The sequence below is a fragment of the Sus scrofa genome, unplaced genomic scaffold (assembly GCF_000003025.6).
Source record: "Sus scrofa isolate TJ Tabasco breed Duroc unplaced genomic scaffold, Sscrofa11.1 Contig1815, whole genome shotgun sequence".
NCBI classification, from domain to species: domain Eukaryota; kingdom Metazoa; phylum Chordata; class Mammalia; order Artiodactyla; family Suidae; genus Sus; species Sus scrofa.
The window spans coordinates 109034-126322 of record NW_018084954.1 but is presented as its reverse complement, the minus strand read 5'-3'; the positions used below and the strand labels follow the sequence as shown (position 1 = coordinate 126322).

General features: G+C 34.3%; 1 long non-coding RNA gene across 1 annotated transcript in view; it reads right to left on the bottom strand.

The window, feature by feature from the left end:
* LOC110258296 overlaps nt 1–17289 on the bottom strand; it is an 83792-nt gene that overhangs the window by 23879 nt on the left and 42624 nt on the right. Inside the window, exon 2 of the long non-coding RNA XR_002341045.1 lies at nt 2436–2523. This is a non-coding gene — a long non-coding RNA (uncharacterized LOC110258296). The remainder of the gene's footprint in view (nt 1–2435; nt 2524–17289) is intronic.

Genomic DNA, 17289 nt, shown 5'->3' with positions numbered 1-17289 from the left:
GAAAGAGAGGGGGTTAAATTAGGGGTATGGGATTAACAGATACAAACAACTAAACATAAAATAGATATGCAACAAAGATTTACATATAGCACAGGGAACTACATTCTACATTTATAATAACTTATAATAGGAAATAATCTGAAATAAACATATGTAATTGAATAAATGTTATATGTCTGAAACAAACACAATATTATAAATCAACTCTACATTATTTTTTTTTTGAAAAAGAGGAAAACTACATCACTAAAGTTACTAGAGCCAAAGGTAAAGAATTTGGGGAGAGATTCTCACAGCTTAAACACTTATGAGATGAATCAGTGCCAAAAAGCAAATTACAGCAAAATAAAGCTGTCTGAGTTACAAAATAATGAAAATAACTACCGTTATTATTACTCTTGAGGCCACAAATTGTGTCAGAGTGTAGTTAACTCTTTGTTTCAGAATACAATCAGCTACAATTTTAACAACTTCAACAAATGCTGAGAGTGGAAATCACTACATATGGAGGTCATCTCCCTTTAACGTTGCTGGCAGTATCCTGGGATCCCAGGGCATAATCTTACAAACTATCACATATTCCAAGTCCTCAAGTATTAATCCATTTTTAAGCCCCCTTTAAGCAACACTGTATGTCAAAAGTAAACAAATATATTTCAGTTTGGTCCTCAATTTTGCATTTGTTCAAGAGATTATGTTTGAATTTGAAAGCAATGTATTCTCTAATCTAGAACAATTTCCTCTTTGGTGTTGGACTATTATTTCTCATGTTCTCTAAAATAGAGTATCTGAGTATATGAGTGGTTTATCAATCTATAATTTTTAGATGATTCTATTTATATTGACATTTGTATAGATTTCATGTTTTCATGTAGTTTGATTGGTTGACTATCATACATGGCAGTGTAATTCCCAAGTGTAATTGAATACAGCTTTTCTCTCTGGTATTATTACTTGCTTTGCTTGTTGTTAGGGATACCATTAAACTGGACTGATTCCAAGGTAAGGATTGATATATGCATAGCATTAATAAAAATTCAGAGGTGCTGCTCAAACACAAATGATGCAGGAAACATTAAAATTTTAAATATCTAAACAATAATTTTATGTGCAAAAAATAAAGGAAAATATATTGTGAATATACTATTAAGTGCAAAGCTAGACATTTTACTACATTGCCTACCAATGTATCAGATATGAATTTTCATGTTTTCCTCAGTAAATATCTCATAATTTGAAATATTAAGGAGCCTGTCCAATTTCATCTATATCATGAAAATGAGCTGGAATTTGAGTCAATGCTGCCTTTCCCCCCGCATCCTTGCAGTTGAGAAAATGGAAATTCTTGGAGTCTCCACTATGGTTCACTGATAATGAAATGAACTAGTATCCATGAGGATGCAGGTACAATACCTGCCTTCACTTAGTGAATTAAGGATCCAGCATCGCAGTGAGCTGTGGTGAAGGTTGAAGACGTAGCTCAGATCCTGTGTTGCTGTGGCTGTGGTGTAGCCAGACACCTACAGCTCTGATTTAAACATTAGAGTGGAAAATTACATATGCCTTGGGTGCAGCCCCCAAAATACAAAAGAAATGGAAAAGAAACGGAAAAGAAACGAAAAGGAAAGGAAAGGAAAGGAAAGGAAAGGAAAGGAAAGGAAAGGACAGGACGGGAAAGGAAGGGAAAGGAAAAAAGAAAGAAAGAAAGAAAGAAAGAAAGAAAGAAAGAAAGAAAGAAAGAAAGAAAGAAAGAAAGGAAGGAAGGAAGGAAGGAAGGAAGGAAGGAAGGAAGGAAGGAAGGAAGGACAGACGAACGTTGCCACAGTCTATGTCCATTTTGCCATCAAGAGAAAAACTGGGGAGATGAACTCAATAAACAATGGAGGGCATAGTTGAATGAATCACAGAGAAACAGATTCAGATAAATTGCAATAAAACATTCTTCTGATTTTAAAATCCAACAGATATTCTTACTGTTTAAGCCTGTTTGGAAAAGATGTTTTACTTGCAAATGAATAAATATTAAGTGAAATATTCATGGTTCTTGCTTTATCTCTCATTTTTATACTATATATTAAATTAATCCCCAGACATTCTTTTGTTTACAAATAACTTTTCACCTATACAACTATTCAGATATTTGTTCAACTATTCAGACAATTATTTGGTTTCACATTCAGTACACAATTTTAATTTCATATAACTCCACTTTAAAAATCTGAGGGATAGAGTTATTCCATAATTTATCCACAGAAATACTAAGACAGAGTTCAGGAATCAAACCCAGGCTATCTGGCAACATAATCCATGTTCTTCACCACTGAGTCATACTATACATGGCATAAAGAAGTAAAAGTAGTAGGAAAGGATAATCGTCAAGATTCTCTAACACCGCATACAAAAACAAGTGCAAAATGGATTAAAGACCTACTTACTGGTATTACAGGATTCTCCAGGCTTATCTTACAGGTTTCCTGTCATGGTCTCAAAATCAGTAATTTCTCCAAAAATCTCGAGTTCCTCCTATTGGATAATAGCATTAGAAACCATGATTAGGGCAATAGATATGTTGACTGTTTCTGCAATGTCATTGCTTCTAAGCCTCACAAGTGGCACAGTAATTCATAGTTTCTATAATAAGTCTTGTACTTGGGTAGTCTTGTACTTGTACTTGTATGTGGACATGTTTTCATTTCTCTTCTGTATATACCTTGGAATAGCAGTGTTGGGTCATCTGTGTTTATCCTTTTGAGGAACTGCCATACTGTTTTCTGAAGGAGCTCTACAATTTTAGATTCCCAGCACCGAGGTATGAGGGTTCAAAATTTTGCAACAATTGCAGCTGCACTTGTTCATGGGTGTCTTTCTTATTACAGCTTTACATTTCGGGTAAAGTGATATTTCACTGTGGTTCAAACTGATTCCCTTCATGGGAATAATGTTGAGCATGTTGTCATGTATTAGTGGTAACTTCGGAGAAATGATTATTCAGAATCCTTTGGCATTTTTATAATGGTGTAATTTGTGATTTTATTGTTAATTGGTAACAGTTCTTTATATTTTACAAATACAAATTCATTTTCAAATTTATGATGTCCATATATTTTTCTATCATTTTACTGATTCTCTTTCACTTTTTGGATGGTGTCCTCCAAAGCAAAAAAGTTCAATTTTGATGAAATCTAATTTATTAAATATATTGCTATGCTTTTGGTGTCATGTTTAAGGAACTGTTAATACAATGTCACAAGCATTTATATCTATGCTTTTCCTAAGACTTTTATGCTTTTAGCTTTTACTCTTTTGGTATTGATCCAATTCCATAAATTTTTATTTAGGTCTGGAAACAGAGCCAACTTTAATCTTTTACCTATGGATATTTCACTGCCCCAGCAGCATGTGTTGAAGAGAGATTTTTTCTGTACTTAGAATTTTAGCTTTCTTGTCAAGATATCAGCAGACCATAGTTGGAAAGTTTCATTTTAGGACTCATATCTCTTTCCCATTAATCTATAAAGTTGATCCATATGACAATACAAAACTCTTTTAATTACTGTAGTTTTTACTAGGTTTTAAAAAAAACAGGGCAAGCACAAATCAAAACTGAACATTACATTCACAAAAAAATGAAAAGAAAAGTATTCAAGCAGAAAATAATGGGAGACCATCCAACCAACAAAAGAAAGGAAGAATGGAGAATCATAGAATCAACTGGAAAATGAGGTTTAAAATGGCAATAAATAAACATCTATCAATGAACACCTGAAATGTCAATGGACTCAATGTTCCAATCAAAAGACACAGAGTGGCTGAATGGATAAAAAAGGAAAAACCTTCAATCTTCTGCCTACAAGAAACTCACCTTAGGACAAAGGACACATATAGATTGAAAGTGAGGGGGTAGGAAAAAATATTTCATACCAATGGACATGACAGGAAAGCAGGAGTTGCAATACTATATCAGATGAAACCGAATTTAAAATGAAGGCCATAAAGAAAGACAAAGAAGGGCACTATTTAATGATTAAGGGATCCATCCAAGAAGAGCATATTACTATTGTCAGCATATATGTCCCAAATATAGGAGCGCCCAGACACATACAACAAATATTAACAGACATAAAATGAGGAATTGATGGGAATACAATCATAGTAGGAGAGTTTAACACCCCACTCACATCAGTGGACAGATCCTCTACACAGAAAACCATTAAAGCAACAGAGATCCTAAAGGAAACAATAGAAAAGTTAGACTTGATTAACATCTTCGGGACACCACATCCAAAAAAATCAGAATACACATTCTTATCAAGTGCACATGGAAAATTCTCAACTTTTGACCATATACTGGGGCACAAAGCTAACATCAACAAATTTAGGAGCATAGAAATTATTTCAAGTATCTTCTCTGACCACAATGGTATGAAAAGAAATGAGAAAAAACACACTACATAGAGACTAAACAACATGCTACTAAAAAACAAATGGGTCAATGAGGAAATCAAGGAGGAAATTGAAAAATGCCTCGAGGCAAATGATAATGAAGACACAACCTCTCAAAATCTATGGGATGCTGCAAAAGCAGTGCTCAGAGGAAAGTTCATAGTAATACAGGCCTTCCACAAAAAAGAAGAAAGATCTCAAATTGACAAATTATCCCACCAACTAAATGAATTAGAAAAAGAACAACAACAAAAAAACTACTAAAGTCAGCAGAAGGAAGGAAATGATAAAGATCAAAGAGGAAATCAATAAAATAGAGATTCTACAAACATACAAAGAGGAACTGGTACCAATCCTCCTTAAATTTTTTCAAAAGGTTGAAGAAGAAGGAACACTCCCAAAGACATTCTGTGATGCTGCCATCACCCTAATTCGAAAACCAGACAAAGATACCACCAAAAAAGAAAACTATCGGCCAATATCTTTGATGAATATAGATGCAAAAATTCTTAACCAATTTTTTAGCCAACCAAATCCAACAACATATCAAAAAGATCACACACCATGACCGTGGGTGAGGGTTCATACCAGGTTCACAAGGATGGTTCAACATATGCAAATCAATAAATGTCATACACCACAAAAGAAAAGTCAAAAACCACATGATCATCTCAACAGTTGCAGAAAAAGCATTTGACAAAATCCAACATCAATTTATGATAAAAAAAAAAACTCTCACATAAGTGGGTATAGAGGGAACATTCCTTAACATAATCAAAGCCATTTATGACAAACCCACAGCAAATACAATACTCAATGGAGAAAAACGGAAAGCCTTCTCACTCAAATCTGGAACAAGACAGGGATGCCCACTCTCACCACTGCTCTTCAACATACTACTGGAAGTCCTAGCTAAGGCAAACAGACAAACAAAAGAAATAAAACACATTCAAGTAGGAAGAGAAGAGATAAAACTGCCACTATATGCAGACGACATGATACTATACATAGAAAACCCTAAGGACTCAACCCCAAAACTACTTTAACTGATTAACAAATTTAGCAAAGTAGCAGCATATAAGATTAACATTCAGAAATCAGTCACATTTCTGTATACTAACATTGAAACTTTCCAAAAGGAATATAAAAACACACCTTTTAAAATTGTACCACAAAAATCAAAGATGTGGGAATAAACCTGACCAAAGAGGCAAAGGACCAAGATGCCAAAAAATATAAAACATTAATCAAGGAAATTAAAGAAGATGTAAAGAAATGGAAATATAATATATACCCTGGATTGGAAAAATTAATATTGCAAAAATGGCCATACTACCCAAAGCAGTCTACAGATTCAAGGCAATCCCTATCAAATTACCCATGACATTTTTCACAGAACTAGAACAAACAATCCAAAAATTTATATGGAACCACAAAAGACCCAGAATTGCCAAAGCAATCCTGAAAAACAAAAAGCAAGAACTCTCCCAGACCTCAAGCAATATTACAAAGCCACAGTAATCAAGACAGTGTGGTAATGGTACCAAAACTGACACACAGACTAATGAAACAGGATATAGAATGCAGAAATAAACACTGACACTTATGGTCAATTAATCTGTGACAAAGGAGGCAAGAATATAAGATGTGAAAAAGACAGTCTTTTCAGCAAGAATTGCTGGAAAACCTGAACAGCTGCATGCAAAGCAATGAAACTAGAGCACATCCTCACACCATGCATCAAAATAAACTCAAAATGGCTGAAAGACTTAAATATAAGGCAAGACACCATCAAACTCCTGGAAGAGAACATAGGCAAAACACTCTCTGACATCAACCTTAGGAATATTTCCTCAGGTAAGTACCCCAAAGAAACAGAAATAAGAGCAAAAATAAACCAATAAGACCTAATCAAACTGACAAGCTTTTGCGCAGCAAAGGAAACCAAAAAGAAAACAGACAACTTACAGAACGGGAGAAAATAGTGTCAAATGATGCAACAGACAAGGGCTTCATCTCTAGAATATAAAAGCAACTTATACAACTCAACAGCAAAAAAGTCAACAACCCAATGGAAAAATGGGCAAAAGACATGAATAGACATTTCTCCAAGGAAGATATACAGATGGCCAACAAGCACGTGAAACAATGCTCAACATCCCTGATTATTAGAGAAATGCAAATCAAAACTACCATGAATACCACCTCACACCAGTCATAATGGCCATCATTAATAACAAGTGCAGGAAGGGGTATGGAGTAAAGGGAACCTTCCTGCACTCTTGGTGGGAATGTAAGCTGGTACAACCACTATGGAGAACAGTATGGAGGTACCTTAGAAAACTATACATAGAACTACCATATGATCTAGCAATCCCACTCTTGGACATCTATCCAGACAAAACTTTCCTTGATAAAGACACATGCACCCGCATGTTCATTGCAGCTTTATTCACAAGAGCCAAGACATGGAAACAACCCAAATGTCCATCAACAGATGATTGGATTAGGAAGATGTGGTATATATACACAGTGGAATACTACTCAGTCATAACACAGAATGAAATAATGCCATTTGCAGCAACATGGATGGAACCAGAGACTCTCATACTGAGTAAAATACGTCAGAAAGAGAAAGACAAATACCATATGATATCAGTCATATCTGGTATCTAATATACAGCACAAATGAACTTTTCCACAGGAAAAAAAATCATGGACTTGAAGAATAGACTTCTGGTTGCCCAGGGGGAGGGGCAGGGAATGGAAGGGATTGGGAGTTTAGGGTTAGTGGATGCAAACTATTACTTTTGGAATGGATTAACAATGAGATCCTGCTGTGTAGCACTGAGAACTATGCCTAGATACTTACAACACAGCACAACAATGGGAGAAAAAATTATGTATTCATGTATATGTAACTGGGTCTCCATGCTGTACAGTGGAGAAAAAAAAAGTCAGTAGAGGAAATCACAATAAAAAATAATTTAAATAAATAAATAAAATCAGAAAGTGTGAGTCCCCCTCCTTTACTTTTTTTTCACATTTTTTAATAGTTATTTCCCCAATAAAATTGTTTTCTACTGTACAGCATGGTGACCCAGTTACACATACATGTATACATTCTATTTCTGCACATTATCATGCTCCATCATAAATGACTATACATAGTTCCCAGTACTACACATCAGGATCTCATTGCTAATCCATTCTAAAGGTAATAGTTTGTACCTATTAACCCCAAGCTCCCCAACCACCCACTCCCTCCCCCTTGGCAACCACAAGTCTATTCTGCAAGTCCATGATTTTCTTTTCCGTGCAAAGGTTCATTTGTGCCTTGTATTAGATTCCAAATATAAGTGATATCATATGGTATTTGTCTTTTTCTTTCTTTATTTTTTTATTTGTTTGTCTTTAGGGCTGCACCCACAACATATGGAATTTCCCAGGCTAGGGGTCAAATTGGAGCTGCAGGTGCTGGTCTACACAACAGCCACAGCAGTGCCAGATCTAAGCTATATTTGTGACATACAGCACAGCTCTCAGATACGCCAGACCATTAACCCACTGAACAAGGCCAGGTATTGAGCCCATGTCCTCATGGATGCTAGTCAATTTCATTACCACTGTGCCACAACAGAATTCCCTTTTTTTTTTATCTTTATTCTTCTCATTCAAGATTGTTATGTATATTTGAACTCATATTACTTTTAGGACCAGGGTGTCAGTTTCTACTAAGAAACAAGCTGAGATTTTAATAGGTATTACCCTTGAATTTGTAGATCAATGTGGGGCATTCCACCATTTTGACGGTATGAAGTCTTCAATCCATGGACACAAGATTTACTTCCATTTATTTATCTTCTTTATAAATTAATTTCTTTCAACAATGTATTATAATTTTAGTATATTTTTTATATTCCTTTGGTTAGATTTGTTCCTAAATATTTTCTTCTTTTGATGCTACTGAAAATACGATTGAAATTTCAAAATTTATTTTTGGAGTTTCTCTTTGCAAAGGTATAAAACACAATAAATATGAATGTATCCATCTTATTTTCCTATAAGCTTGCCGATTTCCTAGTTCTAACAGTTTTTAGTTGCCTCCTTAGGATTTTCAACAAACAAGATAATGTCATCTGAAAAAAAGAGGTATATTTTCACTTCTTCCTTTCAAATTCGATGGCTCTTATGCCATATTTTGCCTTGTTGCCCTGACTTCAGTATAATATTTAGCTGAAGTGGCAGGAACAGATGTCCTTGTCTTGTTCCTCATCCTAGGAGACACATTTGTCTTTCAATATTGACTATTATGTTAGCTGTGGGTTTTTATAATTCCCATTTGTCATGTTGAGGGAGTTCCCCTCTATTTCTACCTTCTTCAGTGTTTTTTTTTTTTTAATCAAAAATGGTGTTGACTTTTGTTGAATACTTTTTTGTCCCTTTTGCAATGGGGACTTGTTTTTTATCCTTTAATCTACTGATTTCCTGTATTTTATTAATATCTTTTTGAAAGTAAAATCAAACTTTTAACCCTAGACTAAATCTCACCTGATTATAATGTATATCTGTTCTTTATGTCTCTGAATTTGGTTTACTAGTGTTTCATTGAGAATTTTGCAAGTGTACTTATAACACAGATTGATCAATATTTTTATTATGATATATGTCTGATTTGGGTATCAAAATACATTTAGCCTCAATGAATTAAGGGGGAAATGTTTCTTCTGCTTAATTTTTCAAGAGTTTGTAAAGTATTGGTGTTAATATGTATTAAAGGCTTATAGAATTCAACAGCAAAGCCGTTAGGCCTAGGCATTTATATTCGGATATATTTCTGAAATACAAACTCAACCTCTTGGTATGAGAATATTATAATTTTCTTTTTCTTCTGGAATCAGTTTTGGTAATTCCTGTCTTTCAAGGAATCTGTACATTTTATCATAGTTTTCTACTTTGTTGGTATAGAATTATCCATAGTATTTCTTATAAACCATTTCCTTTCTGTAAACTTGACATAATATATGACCTCTCTTTTGTTTCTGAATTTACTAATTTAAGATCTTTCTTTCATCAGTTAGCTAAATAAGGGCTTGCCAAATTTGTTAATCTTTTCAAAGAACCAACTTGGATACATTATTACTCCCCATGGCTTTTCTAGTCTCTGTTGCATTGACTTGTTCTACAGTATCTCTTATTTCTTCCTCATTTTTGCTTCGGTCTTAGTTTGTTCTTATATTCCCTTAATGGGAAGAGTACATTATTTATTTCAAACCTTGTACTCTCTTCATAGAGACGATTACACTATAAATTTCCTTCTAAGCTTTTCTTTAGTTCCATTCAGTAAATTTAGGTTTATTTTGTGTTTATTTCCAGCATCTCAGAGTATTTTCTACCTTTCCTATAATTTCTTCTGTGAATGATTATTTAGGAGTACACTGTGTACTCTCAACATATTTGTGAGCTTCTCTAATTTTCAAATAGTTTTTATTACAAATGGATGTTAGAATTTTTGAAACTATGATTTTCTGTGACCATTTGATATAATCAAATCAGACTTCTTTATCCTATATTTGTGAAGGGTACTTTTGCCTCTCCGTAGTCAATTCAAATAGAGTAAGTAGAATGTAGAGTTTCAGTTAGGTATATCTATCAAACATACACCTCAAGAATTTCCAATTCTTTCAATTATCATATTTTCCTTATTGAAAAAATATTCTAAGAATCATCTAGAACAATGAATTCTCTCTGAACTTTTAAAAATATTGCATAATGAGTGAAAACAAAGCAAAATCATAGGTGGTCAAAATATACAAGGAGATACAAGAAACTAAATAGATAGGAATAAACCCAAACTGCTTAAAATTTCAGAATGTAATAAAGGTGTAGTTTCAAATCAATATGCATATGATGACTTTGGAAAAGTATCCTTTTACTGAGAAAAAAAATGATCCTAATTCCCATGTTATCTCAAAATATATTTAATGTGACCTAAAAATGTATAATCAACATTAAATAAGAATAGTAGAATAAGCACTTTTGAGAAAAGAAAAATTTATTATCAAAACACCAAATCTGGATATTATAAACATAATAAGTGATGTCTATGATTCTCCTGACCATCACTCATTTGACCTCAACTTATTTCCTAACTTCCTCACTTCTGTCACGTTTTGCAATTAGTGAACAATGTAAACTCTGTTTACCAGAATCCTTTTCAAATGATTTTTGGCAGTATTTGCACAATGTGAGGCATTGATAATTAACTTGAGAGTGAGTGGGAAAAAAACCACAATATTTCTCCCCCTTTCTCTGGTATAGGTGGTATCTCCAGTATAGGCTGCATCTCCCAGCTTCTGCAGGAAACCTACTCATGTGCTTGCTCATCTGGTTCTGTGAACACCACTTATGCCTGTAGAAACTTCCTACCCTTAGTAATCTCTGGGTTTCCTGACTATTCCCTATTTGACTTTTTGCTTTTACAACCCCTTGGAATAGTTCACTAAACTAAACTTTCTTTTTAACTAGCATGCAAAACCTGTTGTCCTGAGTTGATCCTCTTACAATTACTATGGAAAAAGTTAATACCTTTACATAATAATGAAGCAAAACAGCAGAGTGAACACCCAAATTAAAAATATGAGATATTAAGATACTTATTGTGGAAAGAAAAACTTTACCATCTTACTGCATAAGGAGTTCTCATAAAGCAAATATCTGAATAGAAAAAGGACCAGCAGACATTCAAACAATTCAATTCCCAAATAAGTTTAAAAAATCTGCGTTTAACTTATTTAAGTTTAAATTAAGAAAATTAAAACATTGCGGTTTTATTTATTTTACTTTTAGTGGGTGATAGGAAAGAAGAGCTATTCATTTGGCAAATATTAAAAAGATGATAGCCACTTTGTTGGGAGAATAAAGGAGCACATAGACATTTCAGATTGCTACAATCTTTGAGGAGGAAAATTTAACAAAATAAATTAAAATCCTTCCTAATTCTCCTGCACTTTTATCCAGATTGCCCTCCTGTAATGGACCAGAGATCAAGAATATTTTTAAATAGATAATATTTAGTAGTTTGTCCAATATTTTTAAAAATGGTATTAAGCAAAATATTCATTAAAAAGAAGGGAGTTTAAAATGATGCATAAAGTTTCAAGGCAAACACAAAGCAAAAATCTAGGAATAATAAAGGGACAGGAATCAAAGCATGTCACTATAGAAAATCATCAATCACAAATGAAGACAGCAATAGAAGAACAAGGAACAAAGGAAATATAAAACATTCAAAAATATATTATTAAGTCCTTAACTTTCAATAATTAATTTAATGTAAATGGATGAAATTCTCTAAACAAAAAAAAATTGGAGAGTTTTTGTTTTCATTCCCATTACTCTTAGAGGTGGATCAAAAAAATATTGACTGCTATTTCTATCAGAGAGTGTTCTGTCTGATTTCCTAGAGGAGTTTTATAGTATCTGGCCTTAGGTTTAGGTCTTTAATCCATTCTGAGTTTATTTCCATTTATGGTGTTAGAGAATATTATAATTTCTTTTTTTTCATGTAGCTGTCTAGTTTTCCCAGCACCACTTATTGAAAAATCTTTCTTTTCTCCATTGCCTATTCTTGACTCCAATGTCAAGATTAGTTGGCCATAGGTGCTTGGGTTAATCTCTGAACTTTCTATCCTGTTCTACTGATCTATATATCTTTTTCTGTGCTAGGAAAAGAATGTTTTGATTACTATAGCTTTCTAGTATAGTCTGAAGTCTGGGAGCCTGATTCTTCCAGTCCTGGTTTTCTTTCTCAATATTACTTTGGCTATTTGAGGTCTCTTGTGTTTCTATACAAATTTTTAAAATTTTTTTCCAGTTCTGGGAAAAATGCCATTGATAATTTGATTGCATTGTGTAGTACAGTCATTTTCACAATAGATTCTTCCAATCCAAGAGCATGGTGTATCTTTCCATCTGTTATGTCATCTTTATTTTCTTTCATCAGAGTCTTGTAGTTTCCAGAGAAGAGATCTTTTTCCTCTTTAAGAAGGCTTATTCCCAAGTATTTTTTTTTTTTGGTGTGATGGTAAATGGGATTATCTCCTTAATTTCTCTCTTATTCTTCATTGTTAGTATATAGGAATGCAAGAAATTTCTGTTTATTAATTTTGTATCCTGAAGTTTTATTGGGTGACTATCAACAGAGGGATGGATAAAGAAGATGTGGTACATATATGCAATGGAATATACTCAGTCATAGGAAAGAACGAAATGATGCCATTTGCAGCAATGTGGAAGAACCTTATTTAAATGAAGTCAGACAAAGGCAAACATGATATCACTTACATGTGGAATTAATAAAATGATACATAAGGTCTTATTTATAAAATAGGACAAACTCAAAGATTTCAAAATCAAACTTGGGGTTTCCAAAGGTGAAAACATGGGGGAGGGGAATATTGGGACAATAGGATTAATGCAAACCACTAATATATAAAAAATAGACACTAACTTGACCTACTGTATAGCACAGGGAGAATGTTCTGATAAACTATATGGGAAAATAATGGATATATGCATAACTAATTCACTCTACTGTAAACTTGAAGCTAATATAACACCGTCAATCAACTATATACCAATACATTTTTTATGATGTAGAGTATCTAAAGGAATTTAAAAAATGAGAACAATTTAATGCCATTTGCAGCAACATAGATGCAACTATAAATTATCATACTAAATGAGGTATGTCAAAAAGAGACCAACAACTACCATATGATGTCATTTAGATGTTGAATCTAAAATATGGCACAAAAGAACATATTTACAAAAAAGAAACATACTTACAGACATAGAGAACAGAATTGTTGTTGCCAAGGGAGAGTGAAGAGTGAGATGGATGAGGAATTTTGGGTAAGTAGATGCAAATTATTACATTTAGAATGGATAGACCACAAGGTCCTACTGTATAGTGCAGGGAACTATATCCAGTCCTGAAATAAACCATAAACCATAATGTCCCAGGAACTTCCATATGATACGGAGTGGTGTCCTTAAACAGAAAAGAAAAATCAATAAAATTGGATAAAGACAATTTCCTCAACCAGTGATTCTGGCAAAACTGGACATATCATGTAAATCAATGAAACTAGAACACAACTACAAGCATGCACAAAAATAAACTCAAAATGGCTTAAATACTTAAACATAAGATATGACACAATAAAGTCCTAGAAGAGAATATCATCCAAACATTCTCTGACATAAATCATACAAATGTTTTCTTAGGTCAGTCTCCCAAGTCGATAGAAATAAAAGCAAACATAAACAAATGGGACTTACTCAAGCATACACCCTTTTGCACAGCAAAAAAAAGCCATGTTCAGAAATGAAAAGACAACCTCAGAATGAGAGAAAATGGTTGCAAACAAGGCAACCAACAAGGCCTTAATCCCCCAAATATACAAACAACACATACAACTCAACAACAACAAAAACAATCTAATCAAAAAGTGGGCAGAAGATTTAAATTGACATTCTGAAAAGAAGACAAACCGAGGGCCAACAGGCATGTGAAAAAATGCTCAACATCACTAATTATTAGAGAAATGTAAATCAAAACTACAGTGAGGTACCACCTCACATCAGTCAGAATGGCCATCATTAAGAAGTCTACCAATAACAAATGCTAAAAAGGGTGTGGAGAAATGTACAACCATTTTCTACACTGTTGGTGGGAATGTAAATTTGTATAACCACTATGGAAAACACTGAGGGCTCCTCAGAAAACTGAAAATAGAACTAACATATGATCCACCAATCCCACTCTTGGGCATATATCTAGAAACAATTACAATTCAAAAACACGCATGTACCCATGTGTCACAGCAGCACTATTCACAATAGCCAAGACAAGGAAGAAAACTAAATGCCCATCAACAGATGAATGGATTAAGAAGACATGGTACATACATACAATGGAATACTAATCATCCATTAAAAAAATAACAAAACAAAGCCATTTGCAGTAACATGGATGGAACTAGAGATTCTCGTACTAAAGGAAGTAACTCAGAATGAGAAAGACAAATACTATACAATATCACTTATATGTGGAATCCAAAATATGGCACAAATGAGGCTATCTACAAAACAAAAACAGACCCATGGTCATAGAGAACAGACTTGTAGTAGGCAAGGGGGAAAGGGGAAGAAGTGGCATGGATGGGAAGTTTGGGGCTGGTAGATGTAAACTATTACATTAGAATGTATAATACTGTATAGCACAAGGAACTATATGTAGTCTTTTCAGATAGACCATGATGGAAAATTATATGTGAAAAAGAATTTTATATATATGATATGTATCATATATCATATACATGTATGACTATTGCAGACTATGCAAACTATTACATTTAGAGTGGATAATGAATGAGGTCCTACTGTCTATCACAGAGAATTATATCCAACCTTTAGGTTAGACCATGATGGAAGATAATATAAGAAAGGGAATACGCGCACACACACACACACACACACACACACACACACACATATGACTATGTCACTTTGCTGTACAGTGGAAATGTCCACAACACTGTAAATCAGCTATACTTTAATTTAAATAAATGAAAGATAATAGAAACTATTAATGAGGCTAAGAGCTAATTTAAAAATAAAGATAAAATGGACAAACTTTTAGCTAGACTGAACAAGATAAAAAGAGACAGGACCCTAATAAATCAGAAATGAATGAAAAGATATTACAAATAGTACCACAGAGAAACAAATGATTATAAGAGACTAAAATGACAAATGGATACACAAACTGGATAATCTAGAAAAAATTGTAAAATTCCTAGAACCATATAACTTACCAAGATTGAATCATTAAGAAATAAAAAACCTTACTAGAATAATTGATTACTAGTAAAGAGATTGAGTCAGTAATCAAAAACCTCCCAAAAACAAAATCCAGCACAGTATGGATACACTGGTAAATTCTTCCAAACTTTTAAAAAATAGTTAATATCAATTTTTCTCCAACACTCCCAAAAACAGAAGACAGGGGAACCCTTCCAAATTCATTTTTCAAGACCAGTTTAGGTGTCACTATTCTGACACCAAAAATAGATAAGGATAGCACAAGAAATGATAGCAAAAAGCCAGTATGTTTGGTAATCATGGATGCAAAACCAGCAACAAAATATTAGCAAAATTAAATTCAAAACACAATAAAAAGATAATATATCTTGTACAAATGGGATTTATTCTAGGGATGCAAATATGATTCAACATCCACGAACTAATCAATATGATACACATTAACAAAGAATAAAATTCAATACTCATCTCAATAAATGCAGAAAAAAGAAAAATCAAATATCCACTTATAATAAAATTTCTAAACAAAGTTGGTAAATAGGAGCTGTACCTCAACATAATAAAACTCAAATATGACAAACCTATAGCTAAGTGATACAGAAGAAAAAAATATGAAATCTTTGCCTCTGACATCAGTATCAAGACAAGGATGCCCACCCTTGCTAACTTTCAATAAACACAGTATTAAAAGTCCTAACCAAAGGAATTAGATAAGAAAAAGAAACACAGACCTCCTAATATGACAGGAGTAGTAAAAATGACATTTGCCAATGAAATGAAATTATGGATAGGATACCCTAGAAATCCCACCTCAAAACTGTTAGAACTTAGAAGCTCATTCAGGAAAGTTGTAGGATACAAAATCAATAAACAAAAATCAGCTCTATTGCGACAAACTAATAAAAAACATTACCAGAAAGAGAAATCTGATTTATATGTATGTATATGTGTGTATGTGTATATATATATCACCTGCATCACACAAAGTAAAATACCTTGGAATAAATTATTTGACTTTTTTTTTTTTTTTTTTTGCTATTTCTTTGGGCCGCTCCCGCGGCATATGGAGGTTCCCAGGCTAGGGGTCTAATCGGAGCTGTAGCCACCGGCCTACGCCAGAGCCACAGCAACGTGGGATCCGAGCCGTGTCTGCAACCTACACCACAGCTCACGGCAATGCCGGATCGTTAACCCACTGAGCAAGGGCAGGGACCGAACCCGCAACCTCATGGTTCCTAGTCGGATTCGTTAACCACTGCGCCACGACGGGAACTCCCCTTGGAATAAATTAAAGAAGGGAGTCAGGGAGTCACCAAGATGGTGGAATAGAAGGACTGGAGCTCAACTTCTCTCCTAAAAACAACAAAATTCACAACTAAAAACTGAGCACTCTTCACCCAAATGGACTGGAAATCTTAGAAAAGATATCCTACTCCAGAAGAAAAAGAGGAGGACACATCAGAGGTAGGAGGGGCGATTTTACATTATAAACAACCCCATACCTCCTGGGTGGGAAGTCCCACAGACTGAAAACTAACTGGTTCACAGACTCACCTACAGGAGTGAGAGTTCTGAGCCCCACATCAAACTCTCTCATGTGGGACTCTGGCATGGGGAGAAGGAACCCTGGAGCATCTGGCATTGAATGCCAGTGGGGCTTGTGTGCAGGAACTCCACAGGACTGGGGGAAAAGGAGACCCCATTCTTAAAAGGTGCACACAGACTTTCATGTGCACTGGGTCCCAGGGCAAAGCAAAGTCTCCCTAGGAATCTGGGTCAAACATGACTGCAGTTCTTGGAGGACATCCTGGGAAAATGGGTGAATGTGGCTTGTTGCGAGGGAAGGACATTGAGGGCAAAGCTCTTGTGAATATTGAGAAGAGTGCCTTTCTCTGAAGGTGGCCATTTTGGGAAAATCTGGGCCCACCCATCAGTCAGCAAAGAGAAGCCCCAGGG